We start from the raw sequence: 18,386 nt of genomic DNA, 5'->3' as shown, positions 1-18,386 counted from the left end.
TTATATGCGGTGTATGAACTAAGCTCATGGAAGAAAAGAATAGAACTGTGCTGTGAGGGGCTGGAGGAGAGGAAATGGTAAAATCTCAGCAAGGAAGAAGAACGTGTTTCAGAGGTCTTCTGTGCAGCCTCGTGTCTGTGGATCATGGCACACTATTGTACATAGAATCTGTTATGAGGGTTAAGTATTTTTACCACAAAAAAACAACAACAAAAATCTTACATTTTTAAGAACATTATAAACATTTAAATAGGTATTTTAAAAGCTGTGAATCACTTTTTCGTTTTAGCACGTCCTTTTTAAGTTAGTAAAATATTTCTCATAGTTGCAATAAATATACCTTATGCCAATTCCAATAAAACATATTCATACCATGCTCTAGAATGCATAGAAGACCATCATGAATGAGATCATTTTAGCATATTTAGTGAGTTCATGCTAAAATAGTGAATGACTTGAACAAGAACTGTGAAGAAAACCTTGAACAAGTTTACGGTATAATAAAGAACATGAAGAAAGTCCAATCACTCACATTCCAGAAGACCAGGGAAGGCCAGAGGGCCCGGTGGGATGACTCTACATGGGAAAGGAAGGCGGGGCCCAGGGCCACGAGCCTGGGGTGGGCGTTTGTAAAGGTGGCGCTGTGATGTGTGCTATGACCAAGTCCAAGGAAAGAGGAAATGGGCTGACAGTTTATCCAAACAGAGTCTTTCAAGACCAGAACCCGGAAGGTTTGCAGAGTGGTGCGGGGTGCCCGCCCTCCCGTGTCCCCCACAAACTCTCCGTGAGATCCACAGGGGCCATGCTCAGGCTCTTGGTGCTTTTCCATGGTGGAGCCTGAACTCCTGCTGAGTCCCTCATGCAGAGCACAGCGTGGCAGGACAAGTCCCCGCGGGGACGACATCTCGGTTGTGTTTTCAGAACTCGCCTGGAATTCGTGCAGGAAGAGGCCGGCCTCAGCCCGAATGGGTGAACTCATCCTGAGGAGCCCGAAGCCAGAGCCTTTCCTCCCTGCGGGAGCCGAGGACACAAGCCCGGCAGCTGCTGGCATGTGGCTTCCTAGAAGAGGGACGTTTTGAGACAAGCATTTGCCAAGTGCACGTTTAATTCTGAGCGACTCTGAGGACTCAATGTGGTGAGTGAGGGATGAGAAATGTTATTCTGAGCTTGGATGCCGGTGATGGATACGGGACTGACACAACAGGAAGTCACTTTCTTAGGCTCCTGAACGCTGCCAGGATGATAATGAGGTGCCGTGGCGGCTGTCGCCTGCGAGGTGTCATCCCTGGAGAAAGGGCGCTGTGGAGTGTCTGGTCCTCAGTCAAGCATTGGAATGACTCGCTGAGGTCAAAAGCTACACGGAAACAGAGGAACGTGAGGGCGTAATGCCAGTCACAGGAGCAGACGCTTTGATTGTGGTTAGAATACGCGCCCGGACGCCCGGGAGAGCAGGTGTAAAGTAGAGAAACGAGAGAGTAGAAACCTCTTAGCAGGGCCAGTGCCGGCACTACCTGAGGTGGGCGGTCTCTGTGCTGCTGGCAGTGTATTGTAAGGAGGAAAGTAGCTGATATTAAGACACAAGATTCAGATCTTAAGTCAAAAAGACAGGTAATGAGAGACTCCTACGCACACCTTAAAATGGAGACTTTGTGCCGAAGCCGGTTTGGCTCAGTGGATAGAGCGTCAGCCTGCGGACTGAAAGGTCCCAGGTTCGATTCCGGCCAAGGGCATGTACCTGGGTTGCGGGCACATCCCCAGTGGGGAGTGTGCAGGAGGCAGCTGATCGATGTTTCTCTCTCATTGATGTTTCTAACTCTCTATCTCTCTCCCTTCCTCTCTGTAAAAAATCAATAAAATATATTTAAAAAAAAAATGGAGACTTTGTAACAAGACTTCTGATAAGACACTGCATCGCCACCTGCAGAGCAATGTGCACACCGGCCGGGAAAGGCCCTGAGTTCATTCAAGACCAGACTTTCCTCCCGGGGATCGTTCTCAGCAGCGCTGATTCCGGAGGAAGAGGTGAGAGGTCCTGAAGCCGCCCTCCGTGGGTGACACGGAGCAGGGGGCCTGAAGCATCCACTGTCCGTTCAGAGTGGCCCATCTGTGAATTGCTAACCTGAGCTCGGCCGCCTGAGGCCTAACTGATGGGCACAGGACACTGGCCCCAAACTCGCCCTGGGCACCGAGCTGCCCACTGATTGAATTCTGGCTGGTGGTCCTCCCACGAGCTCCCGTGACCCCTGAGACGAGAAGCAGACTGGAAAGAAAGCAGACTTCCCAGGCCTGCAGGAAGCAGAAACAAAGCCGTTCATGGGGGTGTTGGGGCAGGAACTCTGTTGGGTCGTGGAGAAGTTCTGCTCCTGGCCCGAGGGGCTTGCCGTCAGGCAGCGATGCCCCTGGGCTGTGGAGGAGCCAGGGAGGTGCTCCTGGAGGTGGCGCTGGCCCCAAGGAGGCCCTGTGGGGGGAGGTCCTGCGTTCCTCTCGAAACCTCCCTTGGAAGCAGTAATGATGGCGCGTCCCGTGAACTCGGGTGCAGGGTCTGAGCTCTGCTGACACGCGTGTGACTTTGCCCGACTCCACTGGGAGGGATGACCAGAGTCCAGAGAAGCGGCTGCCTCACAGCTAAGCCGTGGGACGGGCCGGGGACACCAGCCCCAAAGGGGCCGTCGAGGAGGCACCTATGTCCCTGGTGGGAGAGAAGTGAAGTTGCTGTCGGTGGAGCCCTGCGCACAGCAAGGAAACCTGGTGCTACCCAACATTTACAGAACTACGGCTTTTAGGGGGATGGAGATATTTCTGTTTGGGAAACATATAAATGAGCAAGAGGAAGTGCAGGGAAGGGCTGGAACAGCCACGAGCGGGTGCAGAGGTCGGGAGGCGTGTCTGGGGCACCTGATCCTAACGAGGATGTGAAGTTTCCGAGGAACAGACATTCACCAGGCAGCACCGAAAGCACATGGGCCAAGGAGGAAATCCCAGGCGGGAAGTATGGCCACAGGGAGACAGAAGGAAACACATTTCTAATTAAACTCTGAGCTGTGTGCAAGGCAGCTTTCAAGCAAACGCTGTTTTCCTTTAAAACCTTCACTGCCTCACTGATGCCTCCGAGGGGATCTGTTTCTGCTGAGTGGAAGGAGGTGCTGAGCCCAGCGCCAGGGCGGGGCGAGAGCAGGTGCGCACGCAAAGGCAGACACGCGTGGAACCATGCAGCACAGAAAACAAAACCCACTCAGCGCTCCAGCGCAAGTACTCATTTCAAATTCTGATTTTGTCACTATGTTGTTACTGCCACTGCTTCAAATAGAGGCTTCTATTCCTCTACTTTCCACAAGCTAACATCATTTTGTTAATGAATTGTGGAAGAATGTATATCTGACTATAACACTTGCATCGTTTAAGTTTATTCACGCTGATCAGCATTTTTCCACAGACCTGGAATTATTTTGACTAGTTTATAAAAACTAGGCGGTTTAGACACAGCTCAGTAGTCCTTTCATGATTATTGGAATTGTTAAAATATAGATATTTTTATTGATCTCAGAGAGAAAGGGAAAGCGAGAGAGATATAGAAACATCAATGATGAGAGAGAATCATGGATCAGCTGCCTCCTACATGCCCCACACTAGGGATTGAGCCTGTGCCCCGGGCATGTGCCCTGATTGGGAATCAAACCATGACTCCAGGTTCATAGGTCAACACTTAACCGCTGAGCCAGGCCGGCTGAGCCATGCTTATTAGAATTTTAAACAAAGCCAAACTCTTGAGTATGAATCCTCACAGGACCAGCTTCTGAGTTCATCTCCCCACTACCTGCCCAAAGTGTGCTTATTTCTCCTGTGTTTGCTGCTAAAAACTCTACTGTTTCACCTTTCACAATTAATCTACATTGATCTAGAACTGACTTTGTGCATAAAGTGAATTAAGGTCAAATGTTTTTTTTCCTTGTGTTTATCCAATTTCCTAACACCCTGTATCAAAACAACCATCCTGCACCCAGTCATCTGCATTGCCACCATAGCTATAAATCACTGACTACAAATGTGTTCTAGTCATGTATTCTCTATGTTTTAATATAGGCCCACTGTCTATCTCTGCACCAGTGCAACAATGGCTTAATTTTTGAAGATTACATATAAATTTTTATTTGTTTGTAGAATAAATCATTAGATTGCTTTACCCATTACCCTTCTGCTTGAATTTCCATTAAATTTTACAATAAAGTTAAGTCACCAATATCCACAAAATAACCTCCTAGACTTTGAGGTGTTCTATTTGTCTTTGCTTTTCAGCAGTTTTATTTTAATGTGCCTACCTTTGGTTTTGGTTTTATTTATTTTTATTCTGTTCTGGGTTTAGAGCTTATTGAACGTAAGGGTTTATATCTTTCATTAGTTGTAGGAAATTCTCAGGCAGGATTTTTCCAAATGATCCTGCCCCATTCTTTTCCTCTTTATCTCGGACTCCCTTTAAATATGTGAGAAATGTTCACGCTGTGTGTCTTTTCTCTTGCAGCTCCTTCATCATGTTGAGATTATGTCCCCTCCTTACCACTTTGTGGAGAGTTATCATAAAAGGATATTGAATTCTGTCAAATGCTCTTTCTGCAATGATTCAGGTGACCCTATGATAGTTACCCCTCATTTTGTTAATGTGGTGTACCACATTGACTGATTTGTGGATGTTGAACCATCCTTGAAAACCTGGAATAAATTTTACTAGATTATGGTGTGTGACATTTTGAATGTATTGTTGAATTTGTTTGCTAATATTTTGTGGAGAATTTGTGCATTTATGTTCTTCAGGGATACTGGTCTGTAATTTTCTTTTTTTGTGGCATCCTTGCTGTTTTGTTATCAGAGCCTTGTAAAATATGTTTGGAAGTGTTCCCCCCTCTTCTATTTTTTTTTTTTTTGGAAAAGTAATGGCATTAATTACTTAAAATGGCCTTAATTGATTAAAAGTAATGGCTTAATGTATAGTAGAATTCACCAGGGAAGCCATCCAGGACTGGAATTTTGTTCATTGGGAGGTTTTTGATTACTGATCTTCTTAATAGTAATTGATCAAATCAATTTTTTATTTCATTGCGATTCAATCTTAGTAGGTTGTACATTTCTAGAAATGTATCCATTTCTTGTAGGCTGTCAGATTTGTCGGTTTAATATCACTCATAGTAGTCTTTTATAATCCTGTATTTTTTAGGTATCAATTGTTAACATCTCTTATTTTTTACTTATTTGAGTTTTCTCTTTTTTTTTTTCTTCATGATTCTAGCTGAAGGTTTGCCAATTTTGCTTATCTTTTCAAATAACCAGCTTTTAGTTTTATTGATCTTTTCTGTCTCTATTTCATTTATTACAATCTCTGATCTTTGTTATTTCTCTTCTTCTACTAATTTTGGGCTTCATCTGATCTTTTCCTAATTTCTTGAAGTGTAAAAGTGTAAAGTTAGGTTGCTTATTTGAGATTTTTCTTATTTATTATGTAGGCTTTAAGTGGCATCTATCTCAAAACATTTTTTAAACTGTTCTTTGGTCTTGAAATAAAAGCCAAATTACTTTTTAAAATCCCAACTTAGGTTGCCCCTCAGGTATGTGTGTTCCTCACCAACGCCATTACCTTTCCACGATGGGACCCTGTGTTAGTCCTACTCACACCTCCAGCAGTTGGTTTTATATCAAACAAGAAAAAATAAAGTAGCAATATTACAAAAAGCTATCAGAAAGGGTAACGTGGAACTAGTTGTCACTTATTCTACCTAACGTGAGAGCCAGTGACAAATGTCCGGAACAGTTATTTTGGTTAGCACTTTGCTCTGATCTGTAACTTTACAATCTATCCTTTAGGTGAGAAAATGGGGCCAACAATTATCAATTAAAAAATGTTTGAAAGTGGAATTGGATCCTCTTTCTTCTCTGGTCCACATGTCCATGAGCTCTTGTGTGCGCACACAGGACAGCGCTGATGTGAAGTGAAAGCGTGAAGCCTGCCGCCCAAACACGCGGCAGCGCCAGCCACTGCTTATGTGATAGTCGTGTGCGTCCAATTATGTTCTGGTCATAGCACGGCATGCTTTGAGGATGTTATTACCAGAGATGTCAGAACACTCTGCCTGTATTTAAATGTAAGAATGTAGGTGTGGATGTAACTTCTAATATTCTTCAGTAAATTCTGGCTCTATTCCCCGGAATAGACCTTTTCCTGAATGAGTACATTCTTTTCATTTCAATGACACTGTGAGCCATTCAGTGAGTCACTGACCTCCCTGTGTTGACTGTTAGAAAGCTTTGGGCTAAATTTGTGTCCATCGATAGCAGGTGGGCAGGAACGTTTGGAATGCGAGAACTGCTCTCATCTCACGTCTACTCATCTATATTTCCTACCCTCATTTTCCCTCTCGAGCAATTTCCACTCAGTCTTGATTTCTTTATTTTGTAGTGTTGTATATATTTTCATAAGGAAATCTTTTAAAAATATATTTTATTGATTTTTTACAGAGAGGGAGGGAGAGGGATAGAGAGTTAGAAACATCAATGAGAGAGAAACATCAATCAGCGCCTCCTGCACACCCCCTACTGGGGATGTGCGGGAAACCAAGGTACATGCCCTTGACCGAAATCAAGCCTGGGACCCTTCAGTCAGCAGGCCGATGCTCTATCCACTGAGCCAAACTGGTTAGGGCAGTGGTCAGCAAACTCATTAGTCAACAGAGCCAAATATCAACAGTACAACGATTGAAATTTATTTTGAGAGCCAAGTTTTTTAAATTTAAACTATATAGGCAGGTACATTGTTATTAACTTAATTAGGGTACTCCTAAGGCTTAGGAAGAGCCACACTCAAGGGGCCAAAGAGCAGCATGTGGCTCAAGAGCTGCCGTTTGTCAACCACGGGGTTAGGGCATAAGGAAATCTTTTTAAGATACATCAGAGAAATAAACTGAGTTCAGATTAATCATTATCACCTAGTGGCAACCACATGATCTAAATCATTTTACCTTGAATCAGTATTATGAGAGTGATAAAATTTTGTAAATATATATCTATAATAATAAAAGCATAATATGCTAATTAGACCAGACGTTCTTCTGGACAAAGCTGGGGCTGCAAGGGAAGCCAGGGTCCCAGGTGCCAGAGGGAAGCCAGTGCCAGCAGCTGGGGAAGGAAGGCCTACTCTTGCATGAATTTTGTGCATCAGGCCTCTAGTTATATATACTATTTATATTTTATTCATAGTTCAAATATACTAAACCAATATATAAAAATAGCCAGGAAAATATAATTTCCAGGAAATTTTAGGGACAATTTTTATTTTATTCATTTTCTGAATGAATTGTCTGATAAAGGAGAATAGACAGAGGGAATAATTATAATGATCCAATTCAGAAAATAATTTTAATTGAAGGATAAAACCTAATTTTTCCCTATAAGTATCTTCTGAATAGACTCAATAGGCTGGCATGTCATTCAATTAACATTTGGATAATTTATTCTATGGCATTTTAAGACCTAAACATTATGATCGCCATGAACCATCCATACTATATAAAGCCTGATTTTTAACATTTAGTTTAACTGAAATGTTCATTAAAAGATAGATAGTAACTGTAAGTACAGAGGACTTTTAAGGTCTAGTGTGCTACCTGGTTTATATTCAAATCAATTATGAAAAGAAAGTTTAGGCAGTAAAACACAAGTGTTACCTTGCAATATGAAAATCACTGCTTCTAATTAGAACAAATATTGTCTCAAAGTTACTCTTGATCTAATAAGCTTTTCTTTTTATGCATAATTATTGTGAGAATCCTTCTGTTTTTAATTACAGTTTTTCAGAGGAAAAATAATATAAAGCAAACTTCTAGAATTTGGCAATGATTTCTGCTTTTCAAAGCAGGTTTTCAAGTTTTCTAAAAGATTTTCCTTATTGGAAATTTTTGTGTGCATAATTTAAAACAATAAAGAGCGTTTGAGGTCCTCCATTATTTTCGCAGAAGTTCTACTTTAAAACAAGAGAGTCATGTGATGCCTTTACAACAAGCTTTCTGTGAGTGGGAGCAATGTGTTCCTGCTCACAGCTGGAGAGCGGGCACGTAAGGCCAGTGGGTCGCTTCCTCCCGCTGTGGGATTACAGCGAATGAATTAATGTCTGACCTGTGAGTTGGAAATGCATAGGTCTGTCCCTGGGCTTTCCCGCATGTGCACGCGATTCGATCTGTGTTTCCAGAAGGGCAGAGACTTCCCAGAGCTGTGCTGCTTACAGTGTGGGCAGCTGAGGGAGCTAATGATCCCCGACTTCCACCACGATTGTGCTAACTCTACCTAGTTGGAAACAAGTTTCCTAGGGGGAATATTCACTTTTTTATTTCTTAGATATAAATTGACAGCCTAGTATATGGCACGCTCTGTCGCTAACCTCATTTCTGATATGTGACTACCTTCTAATGGGCCTGCATTTACCTTCAGAACCAAAGGGGTCAATTCTAAGGAAAGTATGATTTACTACTTAAGAATAGAATTCCTTAGTAAGTGGCTTTTTTATTCAGACCTGGGAGGGTTAATGTTCTTCAGGTATAGAAGCCTTAACAAAAATTCTAAGTTTTTCATGTATATGTAGGTTTTGTTTCAAATTAGTGATAAATATTTAGCTCCTTTTAAACACACATGACTCAGTTTTAAATTCCATAATGACGCCAACAAGCACATCAAACAAGAGTGAAAGTATGACATGCACATAGAACAAGAGTGAAGTAAACAGCCCTAACTGGTTTGGCTCAGTGGATAAAGTGTCAGTCTGCGGGCGGAAGGGTCCCAGGTTCGATTCTGGCCAAGGGCATGTACCTTGGTTGCGGGCATGTCTCAGGAGATGTACAGGAGGCTGCTGATCTATGTTTCTCTCTCATCGATGTTTCTAACTCTCTATCCCTCTCCCTTCCTCTCTGTAAAAAATCAATAAAATATATTTTAAGAAAAGAATGAAGTAAACATGCACATAGAAGAAGAATGAAGTAAACATGCACAAAGTGTGCAGTTCTTCCCTGTCCAGGTCAGTGAGTTTAGGTGCAGTGACAACAGCCATGTGACCACTGCAGGGTTCCTCCAGTTCAGCATGGGGACGTCGCCGGCACCTCACCCTCCCTCTTTTCCAAAGGAAGTGCTTAGGTCCCCTCTCCCATCATAGGCCACTTTTACTTCCTCATGAACTTTACATAGTGGAATGATAGAGTGTGCATTATCTTGTCCTTGACTCCCTTCCCCCCCCCCATATATATATAATGTCTATGACATTTACCCACGCTGTTGTCGGTTTACTGATAATGGCAGCATTTGTTGTAAATATACTACCATTCCATGGTACAGTATATATAAGCGACTTGACTGCTTACGGGCATTTGGGTTTTCCCAAGTTTTGGTTAAGAACAATGTGGTTGGCCCCAGTTCCAGGCAAGATGGAGTAAACACACTCCTCCCCTCACTCACTGAGTGAAGCTACAGCACCTGGAGAGAGGCCTCAAGAGCTACTGAACAGTCCCACATAAACAGTGTCAGGGAGATTGGGGAACAAGACAAGACTTCAAAGTAGCACCAAACCAACAGTACGCTTCCCAGATACAAAGGAAATGAATGTGAGTTTATAAACTCGTTTAAAAACGTCCTGGGCTCACCTGTGAGTTGGAAGTGCATAGGTCTGTTCCTGGTCAGCATTAAAAAAGACTGAGAAAGAGCCAGCACATTCGCCACCACCAGGCTGGCCATGGGACAGATTTGAAGAGCACTTCACAGTCTGACACCTTACATGACAGTGGACACACAGCTGTGTGTTGCAACCTGAAGCCTGAACCTAACCAGTCTGTTGGCTCTTTAAACAAAAATGGGGTCATTCCCAATGGGATTTAAACACACAAACACACACACACACACACACACACACACACACATAATATGAAAATATATAGGTTCCCCGCCTCCCGCGACCTGCTCTAAGCTCTGAAAGCAACAGCTCCAAAAGAAACAAAGTTTCAATTATAGAAGCCAAACAAACTCCAGATATCTGCTTTCAGCCAGCCACAGCCTGGGAGCTTCAGTCCCGGCCAACCTGAAAATGGCCCTCAGCCCCTCACCCAGACTGGCCAGGCACCCCAGTGGGGACCCCTACCATGAAGGGGGTGTGGCCAGCCTGAAAACAGCCCTCAGCCCCTCATCCAGGCTGGCCAGGCACCCAAGCAGGACCCTCACCCTGATCCGGGACACACTTCAGGGCAAACCAGCTGGCCCCCACCCATGCACCAGGCCTCTATCCTCTATAGTAAAAGGGTACTATGCAAACTGACCCTAACAGCAGAAAGACTGGGAATGACTGGTCACTATGACACACACTGACAACCAGGGGGCAGATGCTCAATGCAGGAGCTGCCCCCTGGTGGTTAGTGTGCTCCCACATGGGGGAGCTCTGCTCAGCCACAAGCCCAGCTGATGGCTGCCAGTACAGCGGTGGTGGTGACGGCTCTCTATGATGTGCGCTGACTACCAGGGGGTGGTACGGAACATGGTGGGCATCAGTGATGCGACGCTGGCAGCGGGCAGCAGTGGAGGCGCTGCCAGCCCCGATGGGTCCTGATGAGAGCAGGACTGTGGCAGGATAGTGGAGCAGGTGAGGGGGTGGTGCCAGGCCAAGGCAGGGTGCCAGGAGGGGCTGTGGGGCTGTGAAGCTGGGGCCACAATCTCTGCAGGCCACCCGAGGGACCCCACCTGTGCATGAATTCGTGCACTGGGCTTCTAGTAAGTTATAATGACTGACAATACTAAGAGTTGGCTGGGAGATGAAATTATTGGGACTCTTGTATATTGTTGGCAGGAATAAATTATGATACAACCTCTTTGAAAAACAGTCTGGCAAAATTATAGTCTGACGTTATTTTCCTCCAGGGAGCATGACATAATTTTTCTAGTTAGCGGAGAGGTTATGGAAAGATCATCGTGACTGGTCTGTTCCCAGGAGTCCTCTCACAGCCTGGGCTTTATCTAAAGTCTCTCCCTCCTGGAGCTGTGCATTACAAATGCAGTCTGAAGTGTGCTCATTTCCACCATTATAATGTTCTAGTCCTTTCTCTGAGGAACTCAGAATTACAAGTTGAGCATAATTAACATTAATATCTGTGAAAATAATAGCAAAATCAGTCATTTTATAGCAGCGGGGAAGATGATGGAGCCACTAACATGTTTTTGTTTACAATCTTCTCTACTTTAGATTTTGAAATTTAAAAATATTTATCTTCTCAGGCTCTTTCTGTAGACTACATCAGCCTACCCTCAGATTGTGTATGTCATTAATGCAGTCACCTCCGACTCCTGCTAGCCTCTGCAGTCAGGCCAGAGTGCATTCTTACCAAGAACAGTGAGACCATAGAGGGGACTGCTGGTCCTGTGGTGGACATTAGAGAGGATGTAGATGGAGCGATTCCACATGACGCATTTCACCTCCACCCTGAAGAAGGAACTGGCTGTTCCAGATGTAGGTGGTAGGAAGGGGTAAGGTGAGCTATACTTTGAGCATGACATGTGTTAACGTAAAAACCCATTGAAACCTGTGAAGAATTTTTGTAAGTTTATTTGAGCCAAATGGTCAACAATTGCCGGGAAGCAGACCCTCAATGGATTGAGATAATGCTCAGGAGAATGGCGGGTATTCCTCTATTTTTATACATTTGCAATCAAAGGAAGGGACGTAGGTGGGTGACATGAAATCCACTGTTGATAGACTAGAGAGGCGGGAGAAAGCAAAGCAGGGAAACCCCTGGGATTGGATAAAAAGTAAAATGATAGACAAATACTTAGGTGGGTGCAGGGACAATTAACACAATAACAATGAAAGAATCTGTGATCTCTGTCCTGGCGCCCAGGCACATTAGGTTGTATCCCAAGGGGTCCAGAAAAAGGGAAGCTACAAGTTACCCAGACATTTCAAGGGTATGTTATTAGAGATGCAAAAAGACAGATAGGCTCAGTTAACGTGTAGGTTGACCTTGTCAGTGAAGATACCTGTTAGTATGTAACTACCCACCATAACTGCTTTTAGTTAAAGTTTAATTTCAGACCATCCTTTGTGGTGACTGTAGGTCTCTGAGTTTGCAAGACCCCAGGCAGGCCTCCCCTGAGCTGTCAGGTTAGCAGGTGGCCCCTTTCGTCCACACATGAGTCATTGATTTCATAAGGACGCCACAAGGTCGAAGTGGAGAGAATATGATGGGTATCTATATTGACGAGAAGTAGCCTGGTGTCATATTTTGCAAGTGAGTTGATTTTTATATAAGTTGGATCTTCTCCCACCTTCACAAGGATTCCCTTGAGATTTTTACATAGGAAGGTGAGTTTAGGAAGGTTTAGTACTGGTTACTCATGCCAGGTCTACTTAGCACAGTGACTTCCAGCCAGGTGTGTTGAATTGATAAATTGTAATTCCTCAGTGATGGAATTCAAATAGAATCTATAACCTTTCTGTGACATTGACCTTTGATATTTTTGGAGGGGCATCTATGTCGGCATGTAGTTACAAAGGTGCCCCTACTGGAACTCCCCAAATCTTTAGTCCGTGGCACTGTTTTCTTCCTCTTGACCTGACAGTCCCAGTTCATTGACCTTCCGGGCTCTCAGCAAAGGACATCTGTTCAGCTGAGCTTTTCGTAATTGGTATGTTAATTAAAAATGACTTTACGCTTTTAGCATTTTGTTTACTTTTCATGATACATATGCGCCCATGGCATTTCACAACGGGTGTTGTCTGCAAGATTTCAAACACAAGTCAACAAAGCAAGTTTTTAAGGATTGTTTCAAGCCTTAAAGTCTGCATGATGTCACCCGGAGTGCATTCTTTCACCTTGCTCTGGCCCGATATTCTGGGATTTCCTCCAGGATGAAGATGAGCTCAGTGGGGTTCCTACATCTGTCACATCTGGACTGTCTCAGTGTAGCCCAGCCAGGCGCAGAGTCTGTGTGAAGGCTGCAGCTTTCGTAAGCGAGACAGCTGCTTGGATTCTGCAGCCAAAGGCGTATCACCCAAGTCCCTACTTCTGAAGCAGAATTCTGGAACAATGTTTTTATTACACTAACACCAACCACAAAATAACCAGGACACATTCACTAAGCTAGAAAGCAGTCAGCATCTTGGTAGAATGCAGGAGGGTGGCCCCAGTCCTTCCTTTGAGCCCTGGCTTTCAGAGATGTGATAGAGAGCTGTGAGAGAGAGCAAAGGTACAAGTAAGGACAGTAAAATGTGAAGCAACAATAAAAAAATGGCAGTGAGCCTGGCTGAACATCTACGGAAACTGCTTGGAGTTTTTCCTCTGTTTTACCCCCAATCCAGGCCCTAGCAGAGGGGTTGTCCATTTCTGAAAATTCTGAATATTGGTGGGAGGAGGAACTAAGGTCTAAAATAGTTGTCTTTCAGACAACGGGATTGAAAAAATGAAGAACAGTCATGTTTTATAGACAGACATAGAGAGATGTCGATGCAGACATAGATGTAGTGTGGGCATGGATGTGGACGTGTAGCATTTCCCAATAGCCTTCCACTTTCACATTTAAACACCGTGTTTAATATTCCCACATGGACAAACCTATTAGGGCCCTGATAATATTTACTAAATGCTTCACATTTACGGACTTAAACCCTCACAACAATTGTAGTTGCTGTTGTTATTTCTGCTTCCAGGATAAGAAATGGAGGTACAAGGAAGTGAAATAATGCCTTGGGGTCCCCTGGCTGCTGAGGCCTGGGTGGAATTTGAAGCCAGGCTACGGCTCCAGGACCCACCTCCTATCCACTCAGGACTGTATCTTGAGTAATCCCTTCTAGAAATGCCATCTTTCTGTTAATGCTAATATTTCAAACTTTGGAAGCTGTAGGTAAACTTAAGTGATCCACACATTAATTTAAATATGGCACAATTTTGTTTTATTTCATCTGTCTGACACTATGCTATCTTCCTTTATATATCACTCACCTTATTTAATATATAAAATGCCTAAAAGCCCTGCGTCCCCAACAAGATTCTACATTTTGAAAGAGCAATACTTTCTTTTTCCAATCACAGTCTACACGCAAAAGTATGTCAGCCTCAGGTGTACCACACAGTGATGAGACATTTATAGTTCAAAGTGAGCGTTCCAATGAGTCTAGTACGCCCGGGGGCAAAACTTTTTTATTTCAGAAACCCTGCAACAGCTCTGGCTGGTGCGGCTCAGTTGGTTGGGCGTCGTCAGTGCACAGAAGGGCTGCCGGTTCGCTTCCGGGTCAGGGCTCATGCCCAGGTTGCAGGGTCAGTCCCTGCGAGGGCGCATGCAGGAGGCAGCCAATCCATGTTTTGCTCTCACATTGAAGTTTCCTCTCTCTCCATCCTTCTCACTTTCTCTCTCTCTCTAAAAAATCAATAAACATATTTTTTTAATAAAGCAAACAACAAAATACCTTGCAAACAGCACTCAGGCTGTCTTGCATAAGATAGAAAAATGAACATCTTTAACGATTGAAAACAAAAACAGGCTGTGAGTTGCTGTCTCAATAGTTTACTTAAGGATTGAAACCTGAAATGGATTACGGGTCCAGGCCCACAGCTGCTGATGGTCTCCTGTGCAACCCAGCCTCCTGACACACTTTCCAACCATGCCCCCTCCGCCCGATTCCTGCACTGGCTCCCATGCACTGACTCCCACCCACTGACTCCCACGCACTGGCTCCCACGCACTGACTCCCACGCACTGGCTCCCACGCACTGACTCCCACGCACTGACTCCCACGCACTGGCTCCCACGCACTGACTCCCACGCACTGGCTCTCACGCACTGGCTCTCACGCACTGGCTCTCACGCACTGACTCCCACGCACTGGCTCTCACGCACTGGCTCTCACGCACTGGCTCTCACGCACTGGCTCCCATGCACTGGCTCCCACGCACTGGCTCTCACGCACTGGCTCTCACGCACTGGCTCTCACGCACTGACTCCCACGCACTGGCTCCCACGCACTGACTCCCACGCACTGGCTCCCACGCACTGTTTCTCACGCACTGACTCCCACTCACTGGCTCCCACGCACTGACTCCCACGCCCTGACTCTCACGCACTGGCTCCCACGCACTGTCCCACGCACTGTTTCTCACGCACTGGCTCCCACGCACTGGCTCCCACGCACTGGCTCCCACGCACTGTTTCTCACGCACTGACTCTCCTGAACGTGGCTCTCGGAACCTCTCCGCCAGGGCGCTGGGCCGAGGGACTCTGTGTCCTGTTGCTTACGGATCACCTTCACCACACGATTGCAGGTGACTTAGTCTCGGGCAAATGCAAGGGGCACAGCCTCTATCTCCCTCCCCAAACTGAAACTCACTCATTGGTACCCATGGCCACAGGTCAGCGCAGAGGGGCGGCACTAAGACAAGCCCACGTGTGGGCCCCGCTGACTTCAGGGACCTCTCCTGCTCTTCTTTGCTTCGTGCCCTACCAATGCCAAGTGGTGAGGCCTTCCCGAACGCCCGTCTCCTCTCCAGCCTCAGGCCTGTGCTGTGCTCTGGTCTTCGCAGCCCAGGCAGGAGGCTGCCTTTCAGATCCCAGCATGGAAGCACCCTGCAGCCTGCTCACCGCTGCAGGCTCAGCTCCCTCCTGGGTCCATCCTGCCTCTGCCCCAGGCACATCACCTAACTTCCCTCACCGTCAAGTCACGGGAGCGACCTTCCTTCTGCTAAAACCACACTGCTTCAGTGCCACCTGTCTGCCCCTCCCGCCCCTCCCATTGACTGGGGTAGCGGAGGTGAGCTCAAGGCCGCCTGACCCAGGGGACAGGTCGCTGACAGAATTTTAAAAGTTAACTGGTTTTTACACAGAAATATCAAAGCTCAAACCGGAAAATTCTTGCAACCGCGGTGGGTATCCTAATGTAAATAGCACATCCTGTTTCAGTTCTGGTTGCGAACAGTGAAGCAGCGTTTCCTGATAGTCCACGTTCTCCTGAGAATCAGCATCAGCTGGGTGTGATGGCCGCTCTCTCTCAAAGTCCTCTTGGTGACTTATGAGCAGTTCATTTGCCCGCTCATTTCTGTTCTCAGAACCAGCCAGCATCTCCCTGGACCCACCGTGTCTGCCAGCCCTTCCCGCCCAGGTGGGTCGTGAGCCTGGGGGCGGCAGGACCAATTTCATTGTTACTTCTTATACTCGAACACTTTTTAAAAAATATATTTTTTATTGATTTCAAAGAGGAAGGGAGAAATGGCTAGAACCAGCAATGATGAGAGAGAATCATTGATAGGCTGCCTCCTGCTCGCCCCCTAGTGGGGATAGAGCCCACAACCCATGACTGCAGTGGAACCTGAGACCCTTCAGTCCTCAGGCGGAGCCTCTCCACTGAGCCCAACCAGCCAGGGCTACTCACACACTTTTGAAACCTTTATCATAAGATGCATCTCTATTTTGATTTTAGTAAATAAAGAAAATATGTAGCATAACTAATTGGATACAGCTCAACTACTGTTTAATCAAGTTTCTTAGAAAGTATTTTAGGATGAAAAAACTGGACTTGAAATCTTTTGGGGTTGAAAATGTCATCTTTATATATTTTCTTTTACTCTTGGCAGTTCTTTTCCCAAATCTTTCTCATGCTTGAAACATGGAACATATAGAAGATAACAAACAAGAACTAAGGTCCCCTTGTCCCCGAGTATGTTCTCCCCTTAACACAAAGCATGGCTGCTGGGGAGTGGTGCGAAATCGCACACGTGTCACTCGGCGATCCGATGCATGCTTCCATCTTCCAGTTCCAAACTAGCTTCAAACATGAGTTGAAAATAAAATATTTTGGTACAAAAACATTAAAAAATGAAGACATAAAAAAAATCCAAGTGAGAAAAAGTCATGTTGAAAGACCTAAGAAACAGAAGAAATTTAAAGCTAAAAATAAATGTTGTAAATCATTGGAAATGTGGCTTTGAAATATCTAAATTAGTAAATTATTGATGAGAAAACAGTGACAGGATTTCAGAAATTACTAACAAAGTTGCACTAATTTTCCAGACGAATTTTAAAAAGAACATTAGAAGAATTGGAAGGAAACAGCATATTGACTGTTTTATCCATGTCACACCTGCTTGCATTTCCAACTCCTGATGAATTGGGAGTAGAGGCGGGTGCTCCTGGCTCCTCCGCCACATGCCCAGGCCCATTTCTCTGAGCTGCCCCTGCCTGGGCTCCCCCTCCTGGTGGAACTGCTTTGCTCTGAGATCCCTCCAGAAGGCAGCCACGCTCAGTGAGAAGTCAGAGCCACTGAGCATCGGCATTCACTGGCTGGCGAATATTCCTTTGGAGGATGGTATTCTTTGTGCCTAACATTTGTATATATGAGATTGTCATCTACACTAATAAAAGACAAAGATGCTAATTGACCATACCTTCACTACACCCCAAGCCACGCCCACCAGCCAATCAGAGCAAATATATGCAAATTAACCCAACCAAGATGGCAGCCGGGAGCCATGGAGCTGGACCAAGCCAGAGGCTTGGTTGCCCCGGCAATGGAGGAAGCCAAGCTTCCTTCCAGCGGCTGTGTGCTCCACTCAAGGCAACAAAGTTTCAATTATAGAAAATAAATAAATCCCAGATACCTGCTTCCAGATGGCCTCCACTGGGAGATTGGGTGACTAGGGGCCATGGCCAGCCTACAAACAGCCATCAGCCCCTCACCCATGGGGTGAGGGTACCCACTGGGGGGCTTGGCCGGCCTGCAAACAGCCCTCAGTCCCTCAACCAGGCTGGCCAGGCACCCCAGTGGGGACCCCCACCCTGAAGGGGCTGTGGCCAGCCTGAAAACAGCAATCAGCCCCCCACCTAGGCTGGCCAGGCACTCCAGGGGGAACCCCCACCATGAAGGGGGTGTGGCCAGTCTGAAAATGGCTCTCAGCCCCTCACCCAGAATGGACAGGCACCCCAGCAGGACCCCCACCCTGATCTGGGACATCCTTCAGGGCAAACCAGCCAGCCCCAATTCATGCACCAGGCCTCTATTCTATATAATAAAGGGGTAATATGCAAATTGACCCTAACAGCAGAACAACTGGGAATAACTGGTCACTATGACACACACTGACCACCAGGGGCCAGATCCTCACTGCAGGAGCTGCACCCTGGTGGTCAGTGCACTCCCACAGGTGGAGCGCTGCTCAGCCACAAGCCAGGCTGACGGCTGCCAGTACAGCGGTGGTGGTGGGAGCCTCTCCTGCCTCCTCAGCAGCGCTAAGGGTGTCTGATTGTAGCTTAGGCCTGCTCCCCGCTGGCAAGTGGACATCCCCCAAGGGCTCCCAGGCTGCCAGAGGGATGTCTGACTGACAGCTTAGGCCCCATTCCCC

General features: G+C 45.8%; 1 protein-coding gene across 1 annotated transcript in view; it reads left to right on the top strand.

The window, feature by feature from the left end:
• Positions 1–18,386, top strand: part of CNBD1 (cyclic nucleotide binding domain containing 1) — a 218,481-nt gene that overhangs the window by 180,894 nt on the left and 19,201 nt on the right. The window lies entirely within an intron of this gene.

This window comes from Myotis daubentonii, chromosome 17, assembly GCF_963259705.1.
Source record: "Myotis daubentonii chromosome 17, mMyoDau2.1, whole genome shotgun sequence".
In the NCBI taxonomy this organism is placed as follows: Eukaryota; Metazoa; Chordata; class Mammalia; order Chiroptera; family Vespertilionidae; genus Myotis; species Myotis daubentonii.
Note: the sequence above shows the minus strand (reverse complement) of the source record. Positions and strands in the feature narration are given on the sequence as shown.